The sequence below is a fragment of the Octopus bimaculoides genome, chromosome 18 (assembly GCF_001194135.2).
Source record: "Octopus bimaculoides isolate UCB-OBI-ISO-001 chromosome 18, ASM119413v2, whole genome shotgun sequence".
Classification (NCBI taxonomy): Eukaryota; Metazoa; Mollusca; class Cephalopoda; order Octopoda; family Octopodidae; genus Octopus; species Octopus bimaculoides.
The window spans coordinates 14324943-14327689 of record NC_068998.1 but is presented as its reverse complement, the minus strand read 5'-3'; the positions used below and the strand labels follow the sequence as shown (position 1 = coordinate 14327689).

The 2747-nt window shown below is 34.7% G+C and overlaps 1 protein-coding gene across 2 annotated transcripts in view; it reads left to right on the top strand.

The window, feature by feature from the left end:
* Nucleotides 1-56: 56 nt before the first annotated feature.
* Nucleotides 57-2747, top strand: part of LOC106878984 (octopressin receptor) — a 252084-nt gene continuing 249393 nt past the window's right edge. For both annotated transcript variants that reach the window (XM_052974238.1, XM_014928362.2), the window contains exon 1: nt 57-591. The gene's annotated coding sequence lies outside the window, so the exon portion shown is untranslated. The remainder of the gene's footprint in view (nt 592-2747) is intronic.

Genomic DNA, 2747 nt, shown 5'->3' with positions numbered 1-2747 from the left:
TATATATATATATATATATATATATATATGCCGCTCTATACGCAGGGACATGTGCGTGGACGTTTAGCTTGTGAACGTATATAAATAAACGGCATGCATTTTGTGATCCAGTCATAGTTTTGTGTTTCCCATCAAACACAGTACACACTCGTGTGTTCGGAGTAGCAAAAACAACAACAACAACAAAAAAACAAACGGAAAAGAAAAAAAAACAACAAATAATAATAAAACCGAACGCATAACGTAAAATACAAACAGAACGCTAATAGCCAACAAAAAAAAAAGAATTGGATTTATATTGAAACTAATTGGTCTCTCTCTATATTTTTTATTATTAATATTATATTAATAATAAAAATATTTATATTATTAATTTATTATTATATAATAAATTAATATTACTGATATTATTTTGTCACTAATATTATAAATAATATCTTCGCCATCATCATCATTATCATATACCACCTCTTATTCGTTGTCGTCATCATCACCGTCGACGATAGTAACCATCATCCAACATCATGACTGTTAATGAGTACCATTGATATCCTATACTGACACTATATAACTTTTAAACGGAACAACGAGGTAAGTTGCTTTCTTCAATATTGTCTACAGTTTCGTTTATGTTCTTTTATTAAACTTCTTTCGTTGCGTTTGATTATAATGATTATACAATATTTACTCGATCATGCTGCCCACGTACATAGGAATAGCGTCAAACCTACTGAATTGGTTCTTATATATGTACATATATGAATATATAGGGACACATTTGAATATATATGTACACATATGCACACATACATACGTCTTTTTCTATAAATTTCAACTATATGTATGTATGTGTGTGTGTATATAAATATATATATACATATATATATATATATATATATATATATATATATATATATATATATATACACACATACATATGTGTGTGTGTGTGCCGTCGCATTGGCACACGCACTTAGATATACACGTAAGTGCGTTGATGTGTCGGTATGTGTTTGTATACACAGACACATACACACATATATATTACAGCAGTTAAACATAACGTAGGAATCTCGTAAAAAGTTACGTGTAACTTGTATAATTATTTATATATACATACGCATATCTATATACTTTATATATTTACATATATACATATATATATACATATACATATATATATGAATATATACATGCGCATGCATAAATATATGTATATAAATATTCTTATATGTATTTTTAGGCTAACACTGAGTATAAATATATTTGTATCTATGTGTATACGTGTGCGTGGGTGTGGCTGACTCTGTGTATGCATTTATGCTTGTCTGTTTATCAATGTTTATGTCTACGCTTTTGGTGCCGGGTGGATAACTTCAAACATCTATGTCATATGTCTTTTTAATGTAATAGTTAATTGCAGGTAAATCAACATTACATCGACAAAGGTAAACAGAACGATTGGAACAGTCAATTACGATAGGCAGAGAAAAAATAGTTTGCATACTTCGATCGTTTTTTATTGCTGAATAAAGCCATTACACAAACAACTCACCAAATATATACAAGCATATATACATGCTAAATATGTAACACTCACACACACACATATATACGTATATGTGAAGGAGCATAGCTCAGTGGTTAGAGCGTCGGGCTCACAATCACGAGAAAGTGAGTTTGGTTCCCGGACCGATCTATGTGTGTTGTATTCTTGAGCTGTTCACCCAGCTGTAGGAATAAGTTGCAGCTCCAATGGGTCCTAGCTGTATAGGTCTTTAACTTACCCTCGGATAACAGAGGTGGCGTGGAGAGGGGAGACTCGTATGCAAGGGCGACGGATGGTCTTCCAGAATCAACCTGGCCCGGACTTGTACCTCATTTATGAGTGTATGTGTGTGTGTGTGTGTGTGTGTGCGTGTGGGTCTTTGCTCTTTTATCTGTGTGCGTGTGCGTGGAGGCGCAATGGCCCAGTGGTTAGGGCAGCGGACTCGCGGTCGGAGGATCGCAGTTTCGATTCCCAGACCGGGCGTTGTGAGTGTTTATTGAGCGAAAACACCTAAACCTCCACGAGGCTCCGGCAGGGTGTGGTGGCGACCCCTGTTGTACTCTTTCGCCCCAACTTTCTCTCACTCTTTCTTCCTGTTTCTTGAGTAAAGCTGCGATGGACTGGCGTCCCGTCCAGCTGGGGGGAACACATACGCCATAGAAACCGGGAAACCGGGCCCATGAGCCAGGCTAGGCTTTGAAAGGGCGAGAAAGAAGAATATGTATATGCATGTATGTATGTATGAGTTTACAGACACACCTATATGTATACATCCATGTTTTTCATACGGCAATATATATTTATGATTCATAAAATTGTTTTATAATTTATTTAATATGTTTAAGTATACTACACTTTTATTCCTTAGCGAAATCTCAAGCTACAAAGACTCTATCGACACATCGACATTCACTCAAACATCAATCTGTTCATTTCAAGCCAAGCATGTGTTGCAAGATTGAAACATGCGCGCGCGCGCACACACATGCATGCGCATCAATTATGCACGTATATGTATATATACATAGAGATGTATGTATGTATTATGTTTGTAGTATGTATGGAGGTGTGTACGCATATATGTATAAATATAAGCACATGTACCTATATATATGCATATATCTATATATGTATATATATGCACATGTACATATATATGTATGAGTGTGTATATATATATATATATATATATATATAT